Raw genomic sequence first — 9,575 nt, forward strand, 5'->3', positions numbered from 1 at the left:
CTACAAAACTTGTTGTATAGAGTCTCAACACGTACAATTGGGAACAGCAATTGCTTGAACATCTTGTCCAGGATAATGGCCAATCAACTTCATAACAACAATGTCAAGCAGAACATAACATACCAAGCTGATGTAGCGTACTGAATGTTTTTAGGTGTTTCCTTATATTTGTGTCAAGTTCCTAAAACATGTCATTAGCCCCAAGGAAGCTATGACCATTTTAAAACAATTCTCCTTCTCTAAAGCTGGTATTCAGCAGCACGACGTTCAGATTCAATCCTTCACGAACAGAGAAGATGCACTTTGGGCCGTGACAATCAGAAATTAGGGCATTCTTTGGGCGCGCACGAATTAAAAGTGACAGACAATTCGAACATTTCTGCACTCTTAGTGGGGGAAATGATGAGTCGAAGCATTGCAGGAGATTGGCCAGCATGCAGGCGAATATCACATGGCTTTTGTCCTGGGCACCTGTGCCGTCAAAATCCGATGTCGGCCAGTCTTCTGGACATCGTCATCATGTGACAAATTTCCCCTTCTCTGATACTCTCCTGCACAGAATTAACAGCTGAAAAGAATACCTAGATCTCGACAATTCTTTGAAACATTACGTCAGATAGATTGGAAAGTGTGTAGCGATAAGCTTGTGAAGGCACCGCTAGTGATTAAGTTGTGTGTGCTAGTGTTTTCGGTCGTGAGGAGGAAGTTGCAGCATACTTAACAATTCCCTCGCTGCCACAGTGGCAGAAACATGCCTTTTGACCTGCTTTTTCATTATATCATTGCAAGTCGAGCAGATATCGAGATGTAGACCCACCAGTCTACGTAAAACTACCTGACGCATAACAAGGATTCTATGGAATGAGAAAACGTGACCCCATCGCAACAGAGCCATGGATCACCAACCCAATTGGAGAAACATTAGCCATTCATATCTGGTGACCAGTTTCTGAAAAGCTCTGTAGGGTTTTCTAGCAAGGAGGCTGACAAGAAAATGCCAAAAATTGCAGGTACAATGAAGTTGTATAATCTGAGAAATTGTGTTATTCGAGATAAAGTGATTAGTGTTGACTCAGTAGGCCATGATCAGGGGCCGGGAGGGAGATTCTTTCGGCGCTGGTACAACAACTGCAATACCTTCACTTGTCGAGGTAGTTTCAAAAGGTGGTTTGAGTCACAATTTGTTATCAGAACACCGAACATTCCTTATCAGCATATTCTCGGCAGCTGTACTTGTGTAATATCTGTACTGAGTCGTGTTATTCGTTTTGACAGAGAAAGTCTGGCCCCATCACAAACCTCCAGGCTGGTCATGCAGCGATCGTTCTGAAAAAGTTTCATTAAAAAAGTTAGGAACAAATGAAGCCAGAAAAACCCCAGTGCTATACGTAAGTTAAAATTTCATTCTAGCATAGGTAAGGTAAGACTGGCTTGCTACTCAGGTGGGCCAGGTGAAGACAGCAACTCCATTGCATAAGGTGGAGTTGAGAATATGACTCCTCCAAGAGGTCTTTGTCTCATGTCTTGTTTCCCACCAAACTTTTCTCTACACAACCATATTTTTTTTCAAATTGGTTAAGAATTTATTTATTTTTATTGAGGAACTTATAATTATCATTGAAGTAGCATTAAATTCTTTAAAGAATAAAATAAAAAATCATATTTATTTGTTAAGAACATCTGATTTTATAATTATAAAATCATATAAAAACAAAATTCCACAAGTGTCTTATAAAGTATCACCTTTGATTATAAAACATTGGCACTTATTTCTAGACAATGTCATAGCCAATGAGATTTTTTTTTTTTTTTTTTTTTTTTTTTTTTTAATAATATTTTGGTTGCTAAAAATAATATAAATCTTTAATTACTCATAAAAATCTTTCTTACACCATGCCATGTTACATCTTCTAAGACTTAACTTATGTTTTAAATTCTATCTTTATTTAGTAGTTTTATAAAATAGTAGCATACTTTTTTATATATAACTTTATTTTAAATTCAAATATAATGTTTACAATATAGTGGCAAGATTGAATGTAAAGTTTAAAATTATGAATTAATATGCTTTAAGCATTTAATTTGTATAAGAATTCAACTATATTCCTAAAATGTGCACATTTATGCCACATGTTGCAATTTATCAAAGTTGCAATAAATAATATTACCTAAAAATATACTAAATATTTATACTTTTAAATTATTTTACATAGACCATGTATTGATCAAAGCATCATTATAGAGCTATTTTTTTTTTGTAGTGATTGGCCAATTATAATATACTTAGTCAATAGTTTGATTTAAAAACTATCTATGGTTTCTTGAATAGTTACAAAACCATCTATTGATTTTGATCTTGGCTTGTATAATATTGGTCAAATTTAGCTTATTAAACTTATATTAAGTATCTAAAAATATATTCAAAGTTATAATTGATTGACTATAATCATTAGCTATCTACCATAGACACCTATATAAAATAAATGCATAAATTTTATTTAATAAACAATAATTCTTTTCTAATTCTAAGAAGATTGTATTGAGAGAGTCAAGGTATGTCTTAGTATTTTGTTTTGATACTCTCATAGACTCCTTTTTTATATTATAATTGACCAGTACTATCTTAATTTCTTTATTTGAATAAAAAGTTAGATAATTTTTTAATCAACTGAACTACAATTATGTTGTACCACAACTATTAAGTAAAAAAGTGAACAAAAATCAAAATATATATTAAGAGCTGAATTTTAAGATTAATTTAGATTAATTTATAAAATCATAGCTCTTAGAATAGATTTAGTTTAAAAATTTATACTTTATGCTTTTGTTTTTTTACAAAATGACTTATATCTACTTTTTAGAGCTATAAATGGGACAAGATAAGAAAAAATAGAAATAAAACCAATCCAATACATTTTGAATTGTAATTAAGAATGAATTTTGGAAAAATTACTACAAAGAAATGTTTGATTGATAATTGTAAAATTGACATAATTTTCTTAACAAGTGAAAATCATGTAAATATGAAAAGAAACATTTGTGAGATAGAGTTACAATTAGATTTAGAAGCACAATATTTAGCACCTATAGCACTACAGCAAATGGAGAGTTGTTTCAGAGATTAGAGTATAAATTTGAGAAGAAGGTTTTGAAAGTGAATTTTTTTTTTTCAGGATTTTGATGTGGGCAAGTTCTTCTCTTAAAAAGAAAGATAAAAAATATTTTTAAAAATTATAATTTATAAGACATTAAAGCTTAAATTAATTCTGAGCTTGGTAGAATTTTACAATTTTAAAATTAATCTGCTGGTGAATATATGTGCATGTGTCGGTGTGCAAGGAAGAAAATTGACTATTAATTTTAGTCTGTTCTTAACAAGTTTATTGGAAGATACTAAAGTTGCTACTTAAAATTTATGATTTTTCTTGGATTTCTTAGAATTTTTTTAGGCTTTGATTATAATTTTTTGATACATTATTACAGCTTCTTTATGAATTTTTGAACATTTTTTTAGTGTTTTTTTAGGGTTAATAGAGGTTGACATGTAGAATTAATAGGATTGTAGATTTATGATTGATAAAGTTTAGGATTGTCTAGATTTAGGATTTTTAAACACCTTATTTCTGTTTTAGAATTATAAAAATAATTATAAAATTTACATAATTTTCTTATACAGCTAAATGTCCAACTTATTCCAAATCTATATTTTACATAACACAATACCATCACATGATTTTTTTTAAAGGTTTTAAGATTTTTGTGGTTAATAAAAAAATAAAAAAATCCAAAATATATATATTTTAAAGCTCTCCAATTGTCTTTCTATTATATATCTTTTAGTTTCTTCTAACATTGTGGCATATTGCAATTTAAATTATGTCTTAATGCGAAGGATTTTTATTTTCCACATTTTTTAAATATATCAAGCTGTTGAAAAAAATGTTGGATTTAACTCTAATCTTAATTCAACTAGGTTGATAAATTAATTTATAATTTTTAATCTTATTTATTTATTTATTTTTTATGTATTATATATTTAAAATTAATATAATTTAAAAATATTCTTTATTTTAAATTTCTTATTATTATAATTATTAATTCAATACCTTCTAAAATTAAATTCTCTTGTACTATTATTTTGCATGCTAGACTTTTTAATTTTAGGACCTTAATAGTATTAAGATAAAAAAAAATAATTCTTCTGATAAAAATATTTATTTATTTATTAAAAATTTTAAAAAATATTTTTCTAATCAATATTTGATAAAAAAAAGTAATAGAAAGTAAGAAAAAATAGATGTAATTTTCTTTTTTTATTATTATTGTGTCTAAACTATAAATTATTAGACTTTTCTATGAAATAAATTATTTTTATAAATAAAGATCAAACAAGAATCTCGACTTTTTAAAGATAAACTTCTTTGAGTTTAGATGTTTTATTTTTTTTATTTAATTTTTTTTGAAAAAATAATGCTTTTAATTGGAATTTTAACAAATTAGTAATAGGCTTTATTTGCTTGTGGATTATGATGGTCAATGGCTCATTGTGGAATAGTGATAGTAATATATTTACATGCCCAAGATATAAATACTTTCTTTTATACAAGTATCCCAAACTCAATGAACCAATGCTCTCCCTTTTATTTATTTGAGTACAAAACAATACATAGTTTTGTCTAGCTCATTGTGTTTACAATACTAATTATTGAACATCCAAATTCTAAAAAAAAAGAGAGAGTATGTTCTTTCAAAGGTGTTTATAATACTTAAAATTTTCTTAATGACTACTTCTATTCTAAATTTGCAATAGTGCTACAACTAATTGCCAATAGTTTCTAATGTTATATCATTAGGAAATCTTCTAATTATATTGACATCCTTCAATGTCATAGTTTTTTCTAAAAATTGTTAATGTCATCCATGGCATTGATAGATAGTTAGATCAATCACTAATTTCATCATTTTGTAAAGATATGTTTACAGGCATCTATAATATATTTTTGCTATTGTGAATAAAAATAAATCATTAATTATCCAAATTTTTTAATCTAAAAAATAAAAAAATCATCATCTATTATATGTAAAATATCCTCAAAAAGATAGAGACTTTTTAAAAATCAATTGATGTAGTTCAGTAATTAAAGCTATGATCATTTGTCACACTATTTTTATCTTCTAGTCAAAGACAAAAAATTGATTATATATTTAAGCTTAGATTATCTTTATATTTAAAGAAAATTTGAGTATTACAAGGAGGTTTTATATATTACAATAAAATTTACAAAATCAATTTAGTAATTATATTTTTTAAATTTTTTATAATTTTTTTTAAAATAAAGAATTATTTAAAGCTTCTTATATTTCAAATAAAAATAAAATAAAATAAAAATATGATGGAATTAGAAATCTTGGAGCCAATACCATTTTCTTAGGTTTGCAAAACTTAGTTCCCACTATTACATTTATTTTAAAAGTCAAAATATTGTTTTATATGTCACTATTTTCTATTATCAATATATTAGATTTCATTTGAGTCATTCATTTGAAGTAGAAAAAAATCCTTGTGTGATATTTAATCTAATTCAAAAGTATTATAAAAATGATATAAAACCTATTATAAACCATGGCTCTAAAAACTATAATGTAATAATTATTCTTGTTTGTATCTTTAATCTTCTAAATTCATCAACTTAGCTTACTATAGTTGAAAAATTCTTACAAATTATTAGAGACACTGAAAACTACTAGTCTATTTTAACTTTGCTTGTAGATTTATAGAGTGCTAGAATCAAATTTTTTTCTAGCAAAAACTTGGCTATACTTCCTCTAATAAAATATTATGTTGTAATACGGCTATTAGATAAAAAAAAAAAAAAAGATTATATTATAGAGGAGCTGAAATAAAAATATTTTAGCAAATTATCTTAGAAATATAGTTAATAGATAAGAAATTAGTAAAAATTAATAAGTATTAATTTTATCTTCTTATAAAAGAGGCTTCTATTGCCTTCTTATAAGGCCATAAAAGAAAAAAAAATATTAAGAAAATAAATTATATAGTCATCTTTAGAAGAAAGTTAAGAATAAGTTTTTATAAAATTTATTCCAAAATATCAAGAATTGATACTTAGAAAAGACCAATTATGAATCAAGGTTGAAATCAAATCTTGAGGCATAAAATTACATACTTATAGTAATTTCAAGGTCCTTTGGTTATTTAAAGTATTGGATTTGAGAGCAGATAAGTGAGGAGATTTTTGAGAATTTTTTTTATGTAATTTGGAATCATATTGACTTTTAGAGAGCTTTTCAAAAAGAAAGATGTACTTAGTGGTTTTGGATTTTAAGAAATAAAAAGAAATTTATAATTTTGAGTATTGTGTGAGTATTGTAGCTTATTTATAGGTAAAAATTTATAAATTTATTATTGTGCTTATCTTCAATGTGCTTAAGAAATTTGATATCAATCAAATGGTTAGATCAAATAATATGCAAGTTTTATTGGATTAGGGTCTCAAATTTTAAAGATATTCAACATCAATTTTATGACTCCAATATTACATGACATACTTTGGATTAGACATAGAAGAATTTGAGCTACTTATACTAAAATAAATGAAAGATATTGGTGGAAAGGATTATTCAAAGATATAGAGGACTTTGTAGGCTCGTGCACATATTTTTAAGTTTAATTTAAGATTAAGTATAGAGATAGGATTTGACCTACCTATCTACCTTTCATATATTTTTAATGGATGATTGATTTGATAGCTATGTCATCTAGACTTTGGAGCATGAAATGTTTGGTTTTGACAAAAGAAGAATTATCAAATTTTATTGGAGGTAGGATTTTAAGGACCAATTTTAGAAAAGAAATATGTTGATTTATATTAAAATATAACTTTAGCTGGTATAGAAGCATTGGAAAGATGAGAATAGATAGAAAAAAACTTAATTTAATAGAAGTAAGGAAATTCTTAAAAAGGTATAGACTTCAATAAAAATTGACTACTTCTTGTAATCCAAAAGGCAATGGTTAAAGTGAAAGAGGTCATCTTCCTATCATTAATGCATTTATGAAAATTTATAAAATTAAATTAATATAGTGGCCAAAATGAATTTTATTTATTTTGTAGACTGATAGGAATATTTATACTATGGTGACCAATTATATATTGATTGAATTGATACTGTGTATGAGCCTAAAATCCACCACTCTATAGAATTAGTACTACAAAACAAGCTCAAGAGGTACAATGGAAAAACTCCCAATTGTAAAATTTTTAAGTTAATTTAAATGTGGATGTTTATAATTCAATTAAAATTAATGTATTCTAAGCAATGGTTACCAATATAAAATTTAAAATATTAAATAAAATTCACTATGCAAAAATAATAAAAAAGATAATTAATTAAGTTATTACTATTAACTCATAGTAAGAATAAAAACTTAAGTTTAAGTTAAAATTAAAAGTTAAAAGTTAAATTTAAAATTTAAAGTTAAAAATTAAATTTAAAAGTTAAAATTAAAAATTAAAGTTGAAAATTAAATTTAAAAGTTTAAGTTAAAAATTAAAGGTTAATTTAAAAGTTAAAGTGAGAGTATTAAAGGTTAAAAGTCAAAATGTGGAGATTACGAGTCATTGTTAAGATGAAAGTAAAAATAAAAAAGAGAGGTAAAAACAAAGGTACCTTGACAACTTCCAAAGATTGAAGGTAGCAACCCCTTTCTACTCCAAGATTTGCCAAAAATTTTAACTAACTCTAAATTAGAAAATTTTTAATATGTTGCAAAGTTAACTTAAAGAAAATTTTGTTCTAACAAATCTTGTTGCAATCTAGTGATTCAGTCGTGAGAATTGTTCCTTTGAAGTTGAGTGATCCAAATTGCTATGGTGACCAATCCCCTTTACTTAGAAATTGGCTAAAAATCCACATCGTCTTCAAATATAGCAAAACTTATGCCTTTCAAAGCTTAGCTTACAAAGCTCAATGTTCTCAAAATTTCAATTGAATCCAAATATAAGGCATTGAGAAATGGCTTCCCAAACTTGATTAATCCAAACTGCAAAGGCAGTTGACTCCCTTGCAGTCAAAATTTCACCAAAAATTCATTTCAACTCTAAATTGAGCAAGCCTTACCTTGTTGGAAAGTTAACAACAAAATCTACAACTCTAAGAAATTTTACATTGAAAAAAAATTGATTGACTGATTGGAGGAAATCCGAGGCTCTTAAAACCCTTGGAGTACTTGGAAGGCCAAAGGATCTATCTACTACAATGAAGCATGTTTTAAAATCCAATGACTATCATTCACAACTAAAAATTTATACACATGCACCCACAAGTTCACAATGAGATTTAACAAGCTAAATGAAATTAAGATTAGGATTTTTGGCCAAATTTTGGCATGGCTTTGCCCTTCACCAAAAGAGGAGAGAGAGGGCTTGGAAAACCATGCTTTTCTTATACAATTGAGTGGAGGCTCGTGGAAGGGTGGCTACATCTCCACCCTTGATTTTTAAGATCCCTAATCTAGATCTATGGCCTTCATTCACCCAAAAATTAATTTCGTTATCAAGGCTTATGGCTATTATAAGTGATAAAAAAAAAACAATTTTTGGTTAATCTAACTTCACCATTGTCTTCAAAACACCTTTCTATATTAAGATTGATTATTCACATGCCTCCATCTATGTTTATTTGTAATTTTTATGAAAGTTTTTACTTCTAAAGATTTTAGTAATTATTGTAAAATCTTTCAAAAATGAAAATTTCAGTGCTCTACTTGTATGTTGGAGGAGAAGGTACTCATCTTGTTTTCTTCACCCCATGAAGTGAATCCAATGCCGCCATCACATTTGAAAGCCTCTATTAATTGGAAAAAACTACTTTGCTCCTTGAATTTATTGAAGTATAGGAAGAAGCTTCAAAATCGTCATTACTAAACTTCATTAAATCTTTTAGAATGTTCTAATTTTAATTCATTCTAAATCATATGAGATGATTGTAGGTGAACTCATATGCTCACAATCAATCTTTATAGCAATGACTAACAACATCTAAATTATTAAAATTTATCAAATTACTATTCTAATTTTTTAATCCTTATTATTTTGGTCTTAATTAACCTAATTCAAGGAATCAAGCTAGGATTTATACCATCAAAGATTAAAACCCTAAAAATTTAATAAAAACAAATTCTACTTATATAAATCCTAATCTAGAGGCTCAATTATCATAAAATAAAAAACATTAAAAAAATGAAATTTTGGAGCATAAATGAGTGCTTACACTAGTACAAAAATCAATGATACTAGTTGAAAAAAAGTTTATCTTACATAAAGTTTTTTATTATAAAAAGATAGAATTGATAGAGAAAGCCTATAAAAATTTAAATTTAAAAATTAAAAAAATTATCAAAAAGTTTGGAAGCAATAACAAAGAGGTTAAAAATAACTCAATTAAAGAATAAAAAAATATTTAATAAGACTCACTAGTTAATATCTAAATCCATAGAAGTTAGAGATTGGATTTATTTCATGAAAGTATTTTGATTCATAAATATAGCAAAA

The sequence above is a fragment of the Physcomitrium patens genome, chromosome 5, assembly GCF_059467195.1.
Source record: "Physcomitrium patens ecotype Gransden chromosome 5, ASM5946719v1, whole genome shotgun sequence".
Classification (NCBI taxonomy): domain Eukaryota; kingdom Viridiplantae; phylum Streptophyta; class Bryopsida; order Funariales; family Funariaceae; genus Physcomitrium; species Physcomitrium patens.